This window comes from Corvus kubaryi, unplaced genomic scaffold (genome assembly GCF_017639235.1).
Source record: "Corvus kubaryi isolate FWS band 111438036 unplaced genomic scaffold, C.kubaryi_AGA036_p1.0 37383, whole genome shotgun sequence".
Lineage (NCBI taxonomy): Eukaryota > Metazoa > Chordata > Aves > Passeriformes > Corvidae > Corvus > Corvus kubaryi.
In genome coordinates this window covers 1,171,534-1,192,270 of record NW_024581125.1, presented here as the reverse complement: position 1 = coordinate 1,192,270, position 20,737 = coordinate 1,171,534, and the positions used below count along the sequence as shown (strand labels likewise).

At 41.0% G+C, this 20,737-nt stretch overlaps 1 protein-coding gene across 6 annotated transcripts in view; it reads right to left on the bottom strand.

The window, feature by feature from the left end:
- Positions 1–20,737, bottom strand: part of AGAP1 (ArfGAP with GTPase domain, ankyrin repeat and PH domain 1) — a 313,696-nt gene that overhangs the window by 291,736 nt on the left and 1,223 nt on the right. The gene's annotated exons all lie outside the window — the stretch shown is intronic.

Genomic DNA, 20,737 nt, shown 5'->3' with positions numbered 1-20,737 from the left:
GCCTCAGCACCCTCACAGAGAAGAATTTTGGACCAGCTATTTCAAGTTTTAAATTGCCTTGCTTCTACACATCAGCTGTGCTCCTGCTACTCAACACACATTTCCAGAGAACAGGCAGATGCACTTGGCTGCTTTAGCCCCAAAGGTCAGCTGGAATTAAACCACGGGTTTGTTTGGAGATCTGCTTTCCAAGTGCATTTGTAGCCACCATATCCAACCCTCTCTTCCCACAGATGCCTTGGATGTGAGGCAAACCACAAAACAGGCAGTCATGAACTGAGCAGCTTTTCCTCAAAATACTGCAGGCTTTCACAGTGACCTAAATCAACTACATGGGCAAAAATGAGCCCCTAGGAGCAGCAAGTCTTCGGCAAATGGTCAGCACCATCCATTCTATGTATTTATCTTTTTATTACAAAGCTCCAATCTGACCTTTTAAAAGCCTCTGATATTCTACTTAACAGGAGTGGCAAGAAGATATTTCCCTGTGTGTTATTCCAAAGTGGTATGATTTTGCTTTACATTTTACAGACGTTTGGTTTGTATCTATGCATACTATAGATCCTTTTCTCACCATCCTGGCTTACGCTTCACATCAATATTTCAACAGTTTTCATCCATCAGCCATTGTTATGCTAAAACCTAGGTGTTAGCAGAGCTCTATTTTTGAAGTTGTCTGCCAGAGCACGTCTCACTCAAAGCAGCCTGTCAAAGAAATTCACCCCCAACATGAACAAAGAGGTATTGAAAAAGTAGTTGATGTCATTTTATTTCTTTTTTAATATGAGAACAAGTCAGTGAGACAGATCTAGATTATTACAAACCATAAAAAATTATGCTATTTCCAAAACCTACTGAAATCCAAAATTTGGGAATTTGCCAGAAAAATTGTTTTGAAATTAATTAAATTATTAATTGGTCCATATTACATTTGGCACAGCCAACTCACAGCCCACACCCCATAATCCTTACTTTATCCCAAAGTGAGGAATTCCCCTGTAACAGAATTCATTTATGGAGGAGACATCGGATTGATTTCATGGCAGCTTTATTTTGGAATGACAAATTCACCAGTAAAAAAACCCCAAAAACATGAAAGGGACAAGAATTCAAGCAAAGCCTGAATTCAACCAGGTTGTTCAGTTTAAGCTAAGCTGAGGTTGAACTGAAGTCACCCCTCACTGGAATCTACTCTAAAGAGCAGCAATTCCTGTTAGTTGAAGATGGTTTTTGCATTTTCTCCTCAGCCATCCACCAACTCATGCCAATCATCACCTTTTCCATTAGCATAGAGCTAGAGAATGCTCTGAGAACATCTGCCTTCAATAATTCATCTCTCACACTAATAAACTCCTGAGCCAGTGGCTGCAGATGCACCTCACTTTTCCCCTTCCATACAAACCCTAATTACTTTTCTGAGTGTGTTTATTAGCTTGGACAGCTGCCCACCTCCCTTTCAGTTCTCTGCTTATCATCTGCCCTTCCACACAAATAAACACTCATAAAAGCCTGAAACCTCCTCAAGATCTTGTGGAGAACCACAGCCCACCTCCATCACGGGCTTTAGTGCAAAGGAGGCATCTCACAGGGATACTCATTAGAAGGTTCTTCCAAGAAGAAGAGGGTCATCATTAAGGCACTGGCACTCAGTTATTTAACACTTACACTCTCTTTCCTTTCCTGCCTGGGATTCTCCCTGCTCTATCACAAGGGCAGCAAGCCGGGGTCCCTTCAAATGTTTTCATCTCAGCCGCTGCCTGAATTTCAGATCAAAAATCAAGCACAGCTGAACTGTAAACCAACAAGCAAAGTTATTTTTCACGCAACTGTCTTCAACATCAACAACTTAGTATTTGCAACAAAGCAAATGGTAAAAAGTTCTTACAGCTCAGTCTTAAAGCAAGCAAAGAAATCAAATTCTTACTTTTTAATGTTAAAATGACCTTTTAACATGCTGGTGTACTCTTTCTTCAATTATAAGCATAAGCTGAAAGAACTAATTCAGAGTTGAGTGTCAGCCCCTTGGCTTGCTTCTTATATTGCATTTACCACTGTTTAAAAAGAAGCATCTGAGATCCTCCCATAGCAATTGTCACTGCTCCCAGGCAAAGGTTTAATAATTATTAGCCTGATTCTGTCATTTCTGAAAAAAAACAACCAAACAAATAAACCCAGCCAAGTCCCAGTTAGTTACAGTAGTACGGGACTCTCCTGGTATTGTGAATTTCTGTATTTCACTTCAGTTGCTCAAAGTCAATATAAATTCTTTTCACTGCACAGTTACTAGGCCAAAGTCGAAATGCTTTTCTCCCAGTTCGGCCACAATAGACTGATCTTCATCTCTTTCCCAGAAATCTAATTAAGTCCTTCTCATAACTGCTCAGAGAACGCAGTAAGATCCAATTTCTTTGCAATATTTATTATTGCAGTTATCATCTTGCAACAGTTACAGCCAAGTAAGCATCTGACCAAGTCCTAAAAAGTACCACTGTTTTGCTTAAAACCTTCTCCAAATGCCTCAGTCACAATCGATCTGAGACATGACTCAAGAGTGTAGGAATTTTGCAGATCCACAAAACCTGGGGAAATAAAAATTAGCTCTGAGTAGCAGCCAGCAGCCAAGGAAAATCGATTGCTGCCCTTGATCAGCACACAGACCACAGCTCTCCTTTCTGAGCAAACTGAAGGTGTCCAACTCGGTTATGGCCTGAAATGACAAAGACTGGGGACTTCTGCAGTGTCACGGCTCAGCCAGAAAATAAACAACTCTTACTGTTCAGTGCTCTGCCCTGTCCATCTGGCTAAGCTCACACAAACCAAACCGAGCCACACTTCCAGTGCCAAATGAAATATTTCCACCAGAAAACACTTCCTGTTGACAAATAAGCATCAGCCTTGCTTGCTATGTATTTCTAGGAAATAAAATAGTATTTTGCAGATTTTTTTTTTTTTTGTAACGATAATCACTGCAAGCGATTACAGGATCAAGCACTTGATCAGATTTAAGCATTCAATACACACTGTCTGTCTATTTACAAACACCTGGTGATAATCCTAGACAGAGAGGAATAAAAACCAGTTCTGAACAGTGAGTGCTTCTAGGTAACTTGAGGGAAAAGTTACCTTCAATTATACAACAAATAATTGATGTTATCAAAGGCCCTGGTCCCAGCTGCAGCCCTGGCTCTGAGGAGCAGCACCCAGCCCTCTCCTCACCCAGATCACATTTAAACCAGGAGAAACATTGCCACGTCAGCTCCTGCCATTAGGAAAAGGACGTCATTTCTGAGGCTTTTATTCCTCTCAGTCTAGGACAAGGAAGGATTATCACCAGGTGTTTGTAAATGCACCCCCCACAAAGCTGTGAAGTTCTGCAACTGCAGTAACACAGGCAATGGTTATTTCAGCCAGGTTTCACACTAACAGTGCCAGAACCCAAACACAAATTATTCAAAATTATTTTCAGACATAAACCAGTAGCAACTGGCTATGTAATTCTTCACTCTGGTTCATGACAAATGCAAGCCCTAATTCTTTTAGGCAAACAGTGAATTATTGCAAACTGAAATAAGCTTTCAGTGAAATGGTTCAGCTTCCAGGACATATGCACTTGTTAGATTAATTCCCACTACATTTTCATCTGGATGCCAACACAGAGGTCACTTCCAACATGCTGACCCTTGTCCCACAGGATTAGGACTTGCATTTCATACACATTCAGACATAGCTACACTGCTTGAAGTTTGCACAGCCTGGGCAATTACTTGAAACTGAACAGAAACCTGAGGGCAAGCCAGTCGAGAACTCCTGAGCCTCAACCATGATGGAATTCAACACAAAACTTCTGCATACCAGCATGGTTTTTTTATCTTCCAGGGGGTGAAAAGCCCCTTTGAGTTTTATTAAGTATGTAGCTACTACTGGCATTTCAAGAACACACCATCTAAAATTAGCAGAAGTTGCTAGCAGCATGCATTTTAAAAAGGCCAACGCTCCTAGCAGTAAGTCAGAATGTGTTTTCATTAAACCTCACCTAGAAACTAAGATCCAAGTTATCTGGAAGGTGCTTGAATTTAATAGGGATGAGCAGTTTTTACTGAACTGCTGAGGAGTGATACTGGTGTCTAACAAACGCTCATCAGTAGATTCACACTGACTGACAAAGTTACTCCTTCAGTGAGATCTCCCTGACACTGTCAAAGCAGCAGATGTGGTGTTTTACTCACACCTCCAAGAAATTTTTCCATCTCCAGGCAAAAAATACCAGTATAAGGTAAAAAAACCTGAATGAACAACTTGAAATCTGTTTTTAAACCAGAGTGGTCTTCTTAAAAAAAATTATACAGCTTAATTAATAGCTATCTGGATATATTCAATAACATTACATCAACAGATTTGTCTCAGATGTCTCTCACTCCCCAAAGGACACAAATTTTGTAAGAGAAAACTTCCTCCAGTTTGCATACTCCAAATATTCAACAGTATCACCTTAGAGATCAGATTGCCTCAGATTTGGCAACACTGTCCAAAATTTGCAACTCTTCCATTATTGCAACATTTTTCTGCAAATTTAGATTTTTAGAATTTGAGAGCATCGACATGAGAACCACAGGTTTTAGGAAGGCTACAGCCAGAACAAGCAGATAGAAAGAAACTTCACAGAAATGCAGCCCAGTATTTGTTACATCATTTATCTCCACTGAGCACTTCTACAACTAAAAAAAAATTCTCAACATATGATATGAACCCTGAATATTTAGAAAATACGGTAAATGAAGCTTCCAGCACTCCTAGTTTTACTGCAAGTACAATAGCAAAGAAAAGTCATTGATTTATCCTGAAATCCTGTGAACTGTGTATTTTGCTCACAAGCACTTAATGCTTCAAGTTCCTAACAGCTGGTATCACATCTTAAAAATAAAAGACGAAAATTGCATGGGTGATTGTTCAGCAATGCTGAGAATCTTTCACCAAAGCTTTGCAGCTTGTGATGCAAATTTAACTTGTACTAAAAACCTGAAAACATAAACCCTGTGTTTTTCACTGAAATATAAGATCACATTTCTGAAAAGCTGAAGATGTATATTTTGAGCAGGGTTACTGCTCTAACTGGGCTGTATCTGCAGTCAGCCCTTATCAGACTACTCAAACACCTCAGTATCAGGTTAGCTAGGGAAAAGGAAGTATTAAGACAACATGAGAAGGCTGATCTATGCTGGCCTGTTAGCTTATTGTTTCATTCAATGAAATTTCCTGATAAATGTTTCCATGGAAAGTTTAGGTTGGCAGAATTCTCATCTCTACAGCACACTGGTTTTCCAGACTCACTGACAGAAGGGATCAGCTGCAGAGCCCTCTGGTTTTGTAGTGCAGACAGACAGGGGAAGAGGGATTGAGTGAAGGAGACCCAGTCAAATGTACTTGGGACTCAAGCACTCATGAGCTTGGGGATAAATAATCATTTTCCACGAAATGCAGGTTGCCCAATGCAAATCTTAATCGTGTGTTTTGGCCAACAGTTGCTTCGAGTGCTGCAATTATCTCAACATTAAAGGATTACCACAGTCACCCCTTAATTACAAAATTACTTAGATTATACCATACAAAGTAGCCAACACCGAGCAGCATTAGCATAAGACAACAACTTGACTTCAGGAACATGCTGCTGATTTCGCTTAAGCCTAGGACACAGTGCAGATTTTCCAAGCTACAGAAATCCTTTGTTCTCCCCTACAGTGGGTGTCGAGATTGTAACAAACTGTCTCTTTCACTCACAAGTCTCTAAGAGACAACCTGACCATCCTCCAAAAGAGAACAACTCTGGATAGTCAAGGTCAATCAAAAGTTAGAAGGAAGACTAGATTTCCTTTCCTTAATATGGTTTGGGTTGGAAGGACCTGTTGTCCCAGAGAAACAGGTCCAAGTTTGTTAGGGGCTGGAAGTTATTTTACAGCCTACTGAGCCGTTCAGCAGCAAGAGTTCTGTGCAGCATCCTACCCTGCTCCTGTTCCTTGAGGAAGTTTAGGTGTAAGACAGCAATTCACTCAACAGAGCCAAGAGCCCTCCAACACCTATCAGCTTTGCAACAGCAAATTAAATATCACAGGCTCACCCACTCTTAAACTAAGCTCTCAGAAGACCGTGAAGATCTACATCTGTTCTTAGCAAGTTTATATTCTGCTGCTCAACTTTACCACAAGTCTTTCACGTTTCTAGTATTATTTTCGGCTAAATCCAACCTGGGAATCAAGCAGCACATCACCTCATTTTGCATTCAAGTTGAATGGAGGCTGTAGTAATTCTGAGGCACAAAGGAGCAGAGTAATATAATCCTCAGGTTACAGACTTTGCTTACCTGACAAGCTTAAAGAGGCTTTACTCTGTGGGGGTTTAAAAATAACTAAAATAAAAGCTTAATTTTTTCCCCCCAAATCACTCTCAGCATCTTTATTTATTATTAATCAGGTCTCATCTGCTCAATACATCATTTCCATAAGATTAGCAATCAGCCACATGTTACGAGAAGGCAATAAATCCTGTGTCCTTTTCTCAACATGAAGCTTCCACCTCCTCAAGAGTAAACAAAGAGCAGAAGCTAAAGTAGTTTGTTGTCTTTTATGCAAGTCAGCCCCGGATGAAAAACACCGTGTTACAGAAAACAGATTTGATTTTCAATCTCAGTTATTTCCACCTTATATCACAATTTGTCAATAGCAGGGGCCTTTATCTATTCCTTCTTATGAGTACTCCCTTGTCACCTCTCACATGAATGCAACATAAATACAAGTACCTCAATTTACTGTTCTTTTCAGGGAATTAATACATGAGGTTTATTTTAAACAGGTAAAAGTTAACTGCAAATTCATACATTTCCTGACAAGGGGATGGAAGATGCAAATTAAACAAGTGCCAAGCAGTTAAAAAAATTTGCTTTTACATCAGCTGCTTATTATTACATAGCACATATAAATGTCTAAATACAGAAATTACTCTGCAAGTTGGCAACCACAGAGACCAGAAGCAGATCCAGCAAATCCCTTCACAACATCCAAGCAGATGAAAGTCATAATCTAGAAGCCTTCAAAATTCTCTCAAATTATGTCATTTTAGTTCCTATCTCAAAGCCTCCCAGAACAGCTGCTTGTCCTTGAGTATTACAAGTATTTGGCTTCTTTTTATTTCCAAAAGCCAACAGCCTGCAACCACTCAAGAAGTTTGGGAGAGTAAAAGCAATGTACACCAAAGCTGCCGCATTCCAGCCGTCACCTATGTTTCAATGGCCTGTTTGTCCTGCTTGGAGGCAAACACCAATCAAAAAATGCTTCTTGCAAGTAAGGAAACCACTCATTATCCCATACCTCAAGTGTATATAGCTATCTTGACCATTAAAATCCATTTTTACAGCTCCATAGGAATTACTTACAAGCTATTATGGCTAGAAAACAAAACCCATGCTGTCTCCCCAAGTGGTGATTTTCCATGTCACATCCCTCATCAGCATCAAAGCTTCTACTTGTCCACACTGCCAAGGAGATCAAACCTAATATTCTTCTCTCATACACAGCTCCCGGGTTTTCAAAGTCCAGTTGTTTTCACTCAGGTTTTTTGGGTTGCAGACAGACACATCTGGACGGAAATTTTTAGCAACAGATTCAAGCTGCAGGACCAGAAGCAACCACAGGGGCTTTCAGTTCCCTCTGGTGGATGTGGAATTGCTCCTGCAGTAGAGTTTGGCCATAGCATCCAAAACACAACGCACACTAAGGATGCCAACAGATGAGCTACTGTCACTATTACAGAGGCAACATTTTCAAGATGCTTACTGTACCATCTCCTAAGACTCGGGTTTTATGTTCTGCTTTAAAAACTGGACTAAAATTAGACTTGCCTAATTTTTTGCTTTTTTATTTGAGTCTCTGTGGGATGGTAATACAACAATAATTTGGGAATACAAAATCTGGAAGACAGTTCATAGTCAGTATTATCCTGTTGCCATCACCGCTGCTTTTCTAGAGCTTTATGAAAATTTCAACCAGGTGTCTTCAAGTTCAAGCCCACTGCACTCATACTTGATTTCAGTTTTTAACACTTTAACATGTAAGAAGTGCCTGTTTATGCCCACAGAACACAGTTTTCCTCTCTCCAGATGTGATCCTCACAGCAGACCCATCACACAGCCCAAGGACCCGAGGGTGATTAGCAGAAGCCAACCCAAACAGACAGAGTCACAGGGCAGCAGAGGGTTTTTCCAGCACCCTGTAGTGTTCTCCACACACTATTCCCAGTGAAACCTGTATCTTAATCACTATCCGGGGAATATATTACCCTGAGGACAATAAATCTCCTGTCCCTGCTGACATACCTCGCTAGGAACAGCCTTTTTATTGATGTCATCAAGTTCACAGAGGTAAATGAGACAGATGCTGAGACAACAGACACAGTTCATATTCAGGAAGAACATAGATTTATACAACTGTGTTCATCCCTGTTCATAGCAGGCTGTTGTTCTGGATTGTTTTTTTTAATTACAGCCTCAGTGATCTTGTTTGAAAAAGATCTAATCCCATTTGTAATTAGATGTATTTATCCATATTTCATTTCCCTAATGTGGCATCACTCACCAGCTTTTATCAAACATCACCACTTACCCAGTAGGCAATATTTCCATCTGCTGAGTAGAGAAACAGTATGAGAACTATAGAAAACCAGCTGCAGAATGTCAGACAAGGAGAAGTGTCTCCTTGTGCATGGTAACACAGGTTCCTCTGACAGCACCTTTCACTGGAATTCAGGAATACCAGACAACTTCTAAAACACTCCAGTGTTGCTTTCTTCCAAGATGATGGTATTTGTATTCAAGCTTCTAGCAGGTAGCTGGTTCAGCCTGAGTACACCACCTTATTTACATACTAATTGAAAAAAATAATCATCTGAAACACCACCAGTAACTACCTGGGTCCCTACAAATTCTGACAAAATTAATTTTCCCCATTTATCAACCAAGTTTATAAAAAGCTATTGGCCTACTTAGCAAATCAAGGGATATAAATGTGAGCTTTCATTTTAATAACATGTCATTACCTAACAACAAGTAATCCCTAAAGGGACATATTTGCACTTTTTAGGTCACTGAGGTATTTTGCCTCTTGCTGTTGACAGGCTGTATTCAAATCACAGCCAAACACCTGTATTTAAATGCTTTTTGCTTCCAAATTGACTAATTTCTTTCAGCTGTCTATAATCTCATTTCAGTGCTTGCTGTGAGAGCAAGCCAGTCAGACTCAAATTAGAAAACCTGATATGATTAAAGTGTCTAAATCACCTTGAAATATTAAGTTTGAGATAGATTAATATTCATTTTGTCAAACACCCACTTTAATCCAATATGTTACAGAAGCAAAGCAATCCTCCCCATTAACACAGAGAGCAGTCTGTACAACACTTTTAATACTGAAGAATCAGGTCCCTCCCAAAACAGCTCTTGCCTTATTTAAGGAAAGGTACAAGTCACCTCTTTAGACTACTGCATTCCATAATCTAACATTAGGATTTTCCCTATCAGCCTAGAAATACAAAAGCGCTCTGGCTGACATTAAAGTTCATTGGTTTGCACAGTAAAATACTCAAAACACATATCCCCTACCAGAATCACAGCCAAAATACCTTCATTATCCCACCACCGCATGAATATCCCCATTTTATTTTCCTTGTTTTCCCACTGCAGTTTCTGCTGCACTGACATCACCACCAATTCAAACGGCACAGCGTGTTTTTCATTACCTAAAACTGCACAGACAACTATCATACATATTCTACCTTCATCACATAGATAAAAACGTAAAAAAATTATTACCGTATAGAGGATGGTAATTTTCCACCTTAACGGGGGATGGGGGGTGGAAGCATGCTCTGGAATATTTTTTCAGCTGTTGTTTAAATCCCACAAAGAACAACAATGAAAGCCACTGAATTTCCCCTTTAACATTACAGTGACTAAAATGGACCAGCACTTGAATTCAGCATTTAGAGCAAAACAGGGGCCCCCAATTGTTTGTTTGCCTGCAGACCAATTTTAAAACACATGTAATGCTCCATCTTAAAACCTTTTGTCAGATAATTTGGAGAGGATTAGCAAATGAGCGATTAGTACATGCAGTTCACATCAACTATCACACCAATTAGCATCATAAATCAAACCAGCAACCCTCTGACTGAATCCCATTATGCGGGAACCAAGATGTTCCAGTAAGGAAAATATTCCCGGAAAAGTAATGTCTATCTGGAAGTCACGGAGGGCTCCTGACCTCAGCCAGAATACTACTTTTAACAGGTACTAAGCAGCTCTCAAGGCGGGTATCTGCTGTAAATATTGATCACCTGGCACCCAGATACCAACACACATCCCTCCCTTCGGCTCACAGGTCACACAGCTGGGTATTCAGCCCAGCTTTCGCCTCCAGCAAGTTGTGCCCCACCCTACTTCAATTTCTTTTTCAAGATAAATCAATAGCCAGATCCATCCATAAACTCATGCATTGTTGTACATCCAAACGCTATTAAATGCCACAACCTCGTAGCGGCGAGGCATTTTTGAAGCTTAATTAATGCAGGCTAAAATTAGACTCTTATTTTGCATGAGAAAAATAATGAAATGGGACTAAATGGATGAGTTGCCTCAGGGTATAGGAATAGTTTTCCCCAGCTTGTTTCTACTCCTCCCTGCTTTCATTTACACGTCTCCAAGGGTGGAACTACAGATTGCCATTCAAGTAGCAGAATTGCCATAGAAAAGTGATAAACCACTACAGCAAGGTCCCACCTGCACTCAGGCTGCAGCTATAGATTTCTGTTGTATTCAGAACATACCAGTAGAATTGTCAATTCTTACAGTTTCATCATCCATCACTTATGTCACCACCCTGTGCAGGGGCTCAGAAGCTGGCCCAGGGACCCACAGAGATCTTTCAACCCCAAGCCTCAACAGTAATCCAAAACTAATTTTATGAAGGAAAACTATTATTCGGCTTTATTCACAGTAGAAAGAAAATAATCCTATTAATTCTTTAGCATGTATTGAAAATACAAACAAAGCTTTACTACAAAAGCACTCTTAATCTCTGCTACATCATTGATTTTATGTTCATGACAGCAATGGAACATTATTTTCCTTCATTGTCATTATTTATTAGCTTTGATAGTTGACAATTGTACCCTTGGCAGTATAACCAATAACACCTTCTGGCCAGAAACAGAGATGGTGCAATTCATAACAAAGTGATTTTTATTATCAGAATCCTCACAATCAAATACCCACGTCCGTTAAGACTTTCCAAGCTATCATTCTAGTTTTAGTGTTAAAAAGTTAAAAAGTGTATATCAGAGATATACAGGCCATCTTTCTCTCTCTCCATACCTGCTTCACAACCTGCCTCCCACAGCAGCTACAGCAGCAGATATTAAGCTGTATGTCACTTCAGTGATAGTCAGCTCCTATCTCTGACTTTTTTTTATTTCTTATCAGGCCAAATTTGTCATGTCATGCCACCTTACCTAAATATAAACACCTACCACGGCTATCCATGAGCTGTACAATGGCTGTAACAGTTTACTATGACCTAATATTAGTTAATATCTTTCTACATCAGGAAGAACTCAGTCACTGAAGTCTAACTCCTACCATGACAAAGTTTACAAAAGAAAAGACATCAGTATTCAAACCTAAGAATCCGACGGCAGCTCAATTACTCCTTCTTACTATTCCAGCATTACTAAATGAATGAAATAAGTTTCCAAGAGATCCTTTGCATTCTGCAGTCAGCTCAACTTTTTGAAAGCAGCACAGCTAATTTGCTAGGCCAAGTCTACGACAAGAAGTGCCTTCAGTTCCTGCTGCTGTAAGTTGGCTTTATGGTTTTCTTGGCTGCGTTAGTGTGCTATAGCTGCCACAGGAAGGCTGAAGCATGACCTGATTCTTGCCTTTGAGACATGAAAATTACTAGCAAGCTCCAAGCCACCTCAAGGAATTTCACTGAATGAGTAATTCTGGCTGTAGCAGTGTAAAAAGCAGGTGGAAAAAGGACCATTCCATCAATTTGCACCTGCTAACCTAGCTCAAAGCAGCAGATTTAAACTGCAAAGCCACAATCGTTTTTATGCTTTGAGAACACTCCTAGATCCTTTCTATAATGCATTTACATAGCTCTAAAACTACCCTCCCTACGTTTCTGGGCAAGCCTACTTAAGATTGTTTCCTAGACCTGGACATGTATTTCAACTTCATGTTTAACAATCCATTCACAGGCTTGGACATTTCAATCTCCTTCCCCGCTTCCCTAGTTACAGAGGGTTTTCCTGAGTTTGGCTGGTATATCTTTGAGGAAATTTACTGCTGGACAAAAAAACAGCAGCTATCAAAACACTGTCTGATCTTGCACAGCAAGGTCACCCTCCTGAACCACTAAATCTCCTGAGCTGGAAGGATCCTGGTCCACAAGGATCATCAAGTCCAACCCCTGGCCCTGCACAGACACCCCCCCAGTCCCACCACCCTGTGCATCCCTGAGAGTGTTGTCCAAACTCTTCTTGGGCTGTGGCACCCTTGGGACTGTGCCCATTCCCTGGGGAGCCTGGGCAGTGCCCCAGCACCCTCTGGGGGAAGAACCTTTTCCTAATATCCAACCTAAACATCCCCGACACAGCTTCGTGCTGTTAGAGATGCTATAACAAAGGGTCCCACAGATACTGGGGGGAAATTTAGAGAAAAAAAATACAAAACTAGGAGAAGTAACATGTCTTTAACATGTGCACTAAAACTTTCAAGTCCAAGATTATTCTAACCAGGCACAAAATTCCTCATTTGTGCACACACTGGCCTTCTCCAAATTCACATGCCAGGCATCTGAGTTGTGATGCCCAAGTGATGCAAAAAGCTCCTGGCACACAAGGCGTTAACTCAGACACACCAGCGTTTGCCAGGTTAAATGGGATCCATTTAACTGATTGCTGTCTGGGCATCCCAGTGCCATGCTTTTAGCATATTTCCTCTGGAGAGCACAGTTGCTGTGATACCTAAAAGACAGGCTTCCTGGCTGCTCTCCTGAGCATGAGAAGCTCAAACAAAGATAATGGATCTCTTACATTCAAACCTACTGTACCTGTATAACCGAGTACTGATGCGACAAAATCCTGCAACAGCGACTGACTTGCTGTGTCAGTCCTCCTTCTGGTTACGGTATTGAAAAAGGCAGTTGCAAATTATAGAGACAGTGGTAGAATTAATAGAAAATTTAGTTAAAAGGAACAACAACGGCAGTTTTAGTTTACAAGAAAATGTAAGCACTACCAAGTTCAAGTCAAGGTTTTGAGTGAAGTCGCGTTGAGCACTGATTTGGTCTAGGCTATAAACAGTTCCTCAATCCCTTTAAAAATAATGAAAAAAAATTGAAAAATTTAAGCTTCTCACAGACAAACACAAATACAAAGCAGTAAAGCTAAAGCTATAGATTCAATTCCAGTGTTCCTCAGAGTGCCTTTGCTTGCCTGTATCTTTCTTCACTATAAAAGGGAAAATTACCAAACAAAGTAACTGTCTCATCATTAGGTTTACATTCATTACCCAGCTATGTAAACTAGTAAAGCTACAAAGGAGACGCTGAAATTACATCTTTCACACAGATCAACCCTGTGGTTTTAGTACTGGCTTCCTGAAGTGGTTAACTGAAGCTTATTTAAGCAGTAAGAAAGAAAAGTGAAAGAACAAGTCATTCTCTGGGTTAGAAATGTACCGCTATCTTAACACCCTTTCATCTGTACCACTATGCAGGCTCCAAATACATTAGTCAGAATCCTGAAATTGCATTAATGAGGCTGAATGTGCACATACTAATCAGTAACACATCTGCTTCCATCCACTTAAAAAAAATATATTAAAGACTTCCAGAGGGCTTTGGAATTGCCAGCTGCCCACAATGGACTCACCACCACCAAGGAAACCTGACAACCCCTCTGTTTCCACCTTGGAATCAAAATTTAAAACAAACTTTCTAAGAAATCGTAGATTCCTGGTAGCCAAAACACATCTGAGATGTTACCTTATTTCTAACACGGGTCACAAGATTTATGCTGCATTTATAAACCTTAGCACAATTACAACAGAAGAACAAATTAACTGCAAGCAACTTCAGATCAAAAACTGCTAAGTAGTTGAAAAGTCTTTCCTTACAGGGAAATCCTATGTTAAAATCACCCTCCTTTTCAGTCTCCATTGGTACAAAAATCAAAAAAGTCTTTACCTCAAAAATCAGCAGCATCTCAACTTGTCCACATCTGGCACTGTCCTTGCTCTATTTCATGGTGTGAGGACAGGTAAGAACGCAAAAGAGAAGCTGAGCCACAGCTCTCCCTCAGTACAGGTGACACAAAGTACAAACTGCTTGAAGGCAGTCAAGGACAAAAACTAATAAAACAGAAGACAAATCCCTTTCTCCCACAGACATTAGGATTATCAAAACTATTGAATACACTACTTGCTTTCTCAGAACAGAAAACTTTATCCACTGTACATTACTAAGCAATCATTTTGGATTTGTTCCACAACTGCTGTATGAAGGTCACACAGAAAACCCTTCACATAAAAACTAACAATTGCAGAAAGGGATGTTTGAAATGCACTGTCAGCAAAAGGTCACACAGCTGAGATACAACTGAGTTCTGAGATTTTTTTTTGGAGCTTCCATTACCTTTTCTTCAAAGATTTGCCAAATATACCAACACTACCATTCACCTTGCTTATTGGTAAGGACAAAACCAATCCCAGTGGTGACGCAGTAGAGAACAGAGTATTCCTGAAGTCTGGGGAGAAGCTGTTCAAATGCCTGGCATTACTCCAAGCCTCCTTCATTAGCCAAAAACAGTGCTGGATTTTTTAATTTCACTTACAAACATACCGTAGCCTGACAGTTATAAGCCTATTCCTTAAATATCAGCAATTAATGACATACCTCATATTTCCACCTCAGTTTTCACAGCGTGATCAAAGATACAAACCTATTCCTTCAAGTGGCAAAGTTAAGACTAAGACCACAGCTACTTCAAGTGCTGGAAAATAAGCACTTCTCCTAGTGGGAAAATAAATCTTGTGAAGACACTTAGCTTGAGCACTGATGTCACCTTTCGGAAACCACAATTGCCATTTTGTTACTGCTCAGTACAATGCAAAAAGCAAACACAACAACCCAGCTTCCAAAGTGTTTCCTTTTCCCAAGTGCCTGAGCTGAGCAAAAGCAAATCCAATGTCCTATCTGTGGCACTGCCCCCTCTTAGGGAGTAAGACTCATTTGCCAATTTAAATAGAAATAAAAACAGTGGTATGTATACACAGCAGCATGAACTCTTGTATCAGCATTATTGCCTGCTGCTTTCAACTAATCCCCCAAAGCAAACGGTAGGGGAAGGCCGGCACACTCCCTGAAAACCCTAAAGCCTCACAACACATTTGTTCCATCAACATCAGCTGATCCACAGCAGGTCTCCTTTTGTGCCCCGGGCAAAGAAGTTATCCTCACAAGTCAATGGTTTAAGGCTTTCCTCTTGATCTGTAACTCTTCTGCGCTTGCTCAAAAGCCTCTGATACTTAATCACGCAGCTTTTGCAGAGAACAGCAATGAAGCATATAATTTAAAGCCAGAATAAGACATTCCAGGAACTTCAGGCACAACTTACAAACCTAGTTTTCAGTTTACCGTGCAAACACAGTTAATATCAAGCATTTGAATCTTCCTGTTTACCCATATACTGGAGTCTGCCATCTTCCACATTAAAAAGAAATATGTTTCCATTTGCACATGAGCCACACAAACAGCAGAACATGCACTGCATTTCACCAATCTGTTCACGTTGGAGGTCTACAAACAGCAAGCCTGGATCACAGAATGATTTGGGTTGGAAGGGACCTTAAAGCTCATCTAGTCCCACCTTCTGCCATGGGCAGGGACACCTCCCACTGTCCCAGGCTGCTCCAAGCCCCAATGTCCAACCTGGCCTGGGACACTGCCAGGGATCCAGGGGCAGCGCCAGCTGCTCTGGGCACCCTGTGCCAGGGCCTCAGCACCCTCAGTGCAAAGCACCCTCTGAATGTTACCTTTGAGCCAGGTTAACAGCTCAGGGCACAAAGTTGCATGTGCACAATCAGCAGAAAAGGGCTTTAAGAGACGTGTCCCAAACACGTTGCCCTGCCTGCTACAGGAAACGATCCTCACCCAAGCCAACGCTTACTGTGTATCTGCAAGCTCAGAGCTTACCTGGATACACTTACTCACCAGGTATGTGCTCAGATTCCCTACGCCTGAATCACCCCAATTTAATCCCACAGCAAACCAACAAAAATAGCACATTCCCATGCTCTATTGTGCTCACCCAGAAATCTGAAACAAGATGGCTGTTTGGAGAATCAGTTTGATCATGTCAACTTACATAGTTTGAGCCACAGTTGCAACAGGCATAACCATAACAAAAGCTTCAAGAGACCAATTGCTATCATGGTTTCAAGATGCAACTGTCTCATGTGATCCCTGGGGAAGGTTTCACTTTTGGTCAGTGATGCCTAAATATCTGAACTATGCCATCATTCTTTTGATATATTGAAATAACATGACAAGTACCCAAAGTCAGAGAATCCCAGAATGGTCTGGGTCAGAAGGGACCTTAAAGCCCACCCCATTCCAGCCCCTGCCAGAGGCAGGGACAACTTCCACTAGACCAGGTTGCTCCAAGCCCTGTCTAAGATGGCCTTGAACAGCTGTAGTCTTGTATTTCCCTAGAGAAAACAATACTTTTGCAGCACATGCATTTTTCAAGTAATTTGTTTCAGACTTCAGTAGCAACAGAAGCGTTAAGATAGCATTGCTGCCTCAACTGCAGAAGTGAGAAAAACTACTGTAACATTGTTCTCCAGATACTCAATACCAGCATTCAAGGGGTTGCAAAGTTGGAGAGCTAGGGCACAGGTACTTCAAGAGTTCTAGCTCCACCCTCAATTACTTTATTCACAGGAAACAGTACTTTCAAAAGTGACCAGAAGAAAAAAAATAAAGCAAGGTTTGTACCTTCTCCCATTTTCTCCCACCCACACACTTCCCAGTGCATCTTTGCACCACTCTGAGCAAGTTATTTCCAAATATACAATCTCATATTTTCCCTAAGACTTAGATTATTTATTGATAATCACTTAATCATCATAATTTCAGAATTCAAACTAGCATCTACAACATGCCTTTTTAAAATTTATTTTTAACAGGGAAACTAGAAAAAAATGACAAAGTGCTCTGGAACACAGCAATTCATAACTACGTAATGTCTGGTATGGCATTCTTACCAATTAAAGCAACAATTTCCCCTTAAATGAATAAACAAAAAATAGTTCAGATGCTCAACACCTGCTGCATCAGCAGGTTAGTACTAAGTATATTAGTGAGTTTTTTTACAGACTACTAATAATGTCTACACCATCTTGGCCAAAGTGTTTTAAAGTCTTTCCATCAAGGATTAAAAATTAAGTTTTTCACCATCTTTCCTTGGTTTTTCCATCATGCTCAAGTTTATAACCATATAGTGCTAGTCTCAGTCTGGAACTGACACATTCAACTATTACCTACCCTTGCAGATCATCACACCGTGAAACCTCAAGATATTTTCAGCTGCAACTTAAAGACCACTGAAGACAATTGACAGTTTCCTCTCCCCACTTATAAGCACACAACATACCTGATACAAGAAATGTTTAATGTTGATCGAGCAGTGATGCTGTGAACTACAGAAGACGGGAAGGCAGATTTTACTACAGTAAAGTCTGTGTAATAGACTAATAATATTAATTACACTGTTATTAAGCTAATATAACAGTCCAAGTAACAGCATCTAAAACTGATTGGCTACTTAGCATGAATTTCCTACAAAAGATACAGAACACAAGTGTATGCTTTTAAACTACTGACTTTGCAACTCTGAGACAGGCAAGAACCTGGAAGCAGCCCACTTCTTTTTTAGCACCTTTATCCACTTAGGAAAAACGAATGAAGTACTATCACCCAGAACTGTTTTATCCAGTATCACATGTAACTCAGAATAATAGAAGGCAAGAAATCTCTGTGCAAGAAGTATGGACAAGTGAATTTAGGACCCAGTTTAGCAGTTGCTCTCTTCATATTAGACAGAACTCTTGTACTTGAATGTAAACAACTGCTGTTGAAAGGGGAGTTTTCATTTCAGATTATTTCAACAGTCTTTGGTCCAGCAAGTGTGTCTAGACATTCCTATAGTAGAACTCCAAATGCAAAAAGAAAGAGGGTGCTGGAAAGACAGTGCCACTCAATGTAGAAAAGAAAATTCTGGGAAGCAGTAACAGCATCTCTACTTCACTGGAAGTCCCAAATTGCTTAAGATTCCAAGCATGGTCTTCTCCAGAGCTGTCAAGCCTCTCTTGAGCAGGAGAGTGTTAAACGAGCTGTTCAAGGAGCACACCTTGGTTGGAGTTTCAGTTTAAAGCAGCCTGAACTAACAAGTCTATACTCTTCTCTTTATGGGGTACAGTTCTCCTTGCACTGGAAGAACTCCTTCAGCAGAAAGTTACTTCACATCTTCTCACAGCAGCCACACGCCAACCACACCACGATTCCTGTCAGTGAACCTCAAGGTTCACATTCTTTAAACCTGAGGTTTAAAGGTTTTGCAATATGGGGAGTATCAGTACAACACTAAACTATTTGCAGCAAAATTGGAAGGCAACCGCCACAACCCAAATGTCTGTTTTTCCTAAATGCAACACATGGCATTACCACACAGATTTAAAAGCTGCTATCAGTGAGAAAGAGTTAGCTAAAGGAGATTTACCAAAAATACAGCCTGGTGGAGTTGTAATCTAAAGGAGTGAGGAGTTGTTTTACCTCTAGCTCTTTCACTATTCAATTTTTAAATATTTAAGAGCTGGTTGAAGAGCCCTCAGAAGACATAAAATACACTCCTTTTCTAGATAAATTGTTCCCGTCAATCAGAGCTACTGCTCTCATGTCCAATAAAAGTTAGACAGCAAATTATCTGTGAAGGTTTTACTCATCCTCTCAGCTCTTGAAACATGATTTTTAGGCTGCTATTTTGGTTTTCAAGTCTTTGTGATTGACAAATGAGCTGAGCCACAGTTAGGTAACAGAAATCATTAATACAGGAAAAGACTAACACAAGTCACATGCTAAGGAGGTAACTACATACAGTGCTTCACATCCTCCTCCCACTTGCTTGGCACATCACTATAGCCCAAGCATCTTATTCAAGAAGCATATTTATACCACGTAAACATGTATTAATTACCGCTTGAAAAAATGTTCTGCTGAAGGCATCATCTATCCTGCAGAAATCCAAACACCAGCAGCACGGAGAAAGGTACCAAGCTTGTGCCGTAGTCTTCCCACCAGATATATTAATAAATTTTTAACTCCTCAGAAGGGGCAAGAAAAGGCTAAGGACTCTCAGGAGGGGACAGCCCCACACCATCATTTCAGTAGTGACTAGTAAAACAGAGAACATGCACAAATCTCTACCACACACTTGGTTAGATGTAGATACTTAGTTAGGGACTGCTCTGTAATAAGTGACAGGCACTGCCAGCCTCCCTGACTCGCCACACTAACCCCAAAATGTTAACAGCGAGAACCATGATCTATGCTGTCTGTCTATTCAAGCTTCACTGCTCAAGAGGCACACAAATAAATCTTTCAGGCAACAATCTCAATAGCAGTTTTTCCATCGGGACTTTTTGACTACATATCATTTGAAGACCAGCTAGGCCACCAACACAAGATGGTTTTAGGCAGCTCTATTTCAGCTGCTGTACATCACACTCTACTACCCTAAATCCCTTCCAAAACAGCAACAGGATACTCCAGCTGGAAAAGCACACAACGTGAAGCTTAGCAAGTTATCATGCAAAATAAGTAATAAATTTCTCCACAAAATAACATATTCTAAGCCAATACTGTTTGCTCTTTTTAACTCCACCAACAGTTAAGAAAAAATATCTGCAGACTTCCCTATGCTGATGATTTCTTTCCTTATTTTGTGCATCCTAAGCAGTTCAAGACTCTGAAGTGCTCCTGCGGGGATAGATACACATAAATCTAAGCTTAGAGGGCTGTTATCTCCATCTTGCCTCCCGACCTGTTTTTACACTACTGCACAGACCGATACCGCTCCATAACCCAGCTGCACGTCTTGTTTACCCACTTCACATCGCTAAACCACAACCCACATCGTCTCCATCACATACTGCAGGGAGCATCGAAGAAAATTTCATTTTCCCGAACCCTTCTGCAGGCAAAAACGAGCATCATCCTCCCCACCGTACCCCAGTCCGAAGGAGCCCGCTGCTCTCCCGCACAGCAGCAGCAGCGGACGAGTAGCAAAACCACTTCTAAACCCCACAAATCCCAACAGAGGAAACGATGGGGACCAAGCCGAAACACCCCCCGCTCCCTGAAAACGCCTGCCACGAGGGGTGGAGGAAGGGCAAGCAGCCCGGAGCGGGGAGACGGCTGCTCCCGAGGACCCGCGGGCCATGGGCTGGGGGGCACAAGGGGTGCAGTGCAAGGGGCTGGGGGAGACGGAGGGAAGGGGCCGGGGGGGAGCAGGACCGTGGGCTGGGGGAGATGAGGGCGAGTAGGGCCATGAAGGGCGCGGGGGGGGGGGGGGG